The following is a 248-nucleotide window of genomic DNA, read 5'->3' as shown; positions in this document are numbered from 1 at the left end:
GGGAGATGTGGCACAGTTGGACTATTTTAAAACACAGAATCGTTTCTATTGTTTTTTTTTTTACTTTTTTTTAATCAGAGAAGTATGCTCTACAATGGCAGATCCTATTTGCTGGAGGGGAGAAGGTGGGGTGTGGAAAGACTATGCAGCAGTCAAATAAATCAGTAGCCACGAGTGTGTCATGAATTATTAAGAGGTATAAATCGGGGAACTTCTTCACGTTAGCCTGGAAACACATGCATTTGCCC

This window comes from Anneissia japonica, unplaced genomic scaffold (assembly GCF_011630105.1).
Source record: "Anneissia japonica isolate Jap-2015-1 unplaced genomic scaffold, ASM1163010v1 scaffold287727_len1644234_cov201, whole genome shotgun sequence".
Taxonomy (NCBI): domain Eukaryota; kingdom Metazoa; phylum Echinodermata; class Crinoidea; order Comatulida; family Comatulidae; genus Anneissia; species Anneissia japonica.
Note: the sequence above shows the minus strand (reverse complement) of the source record.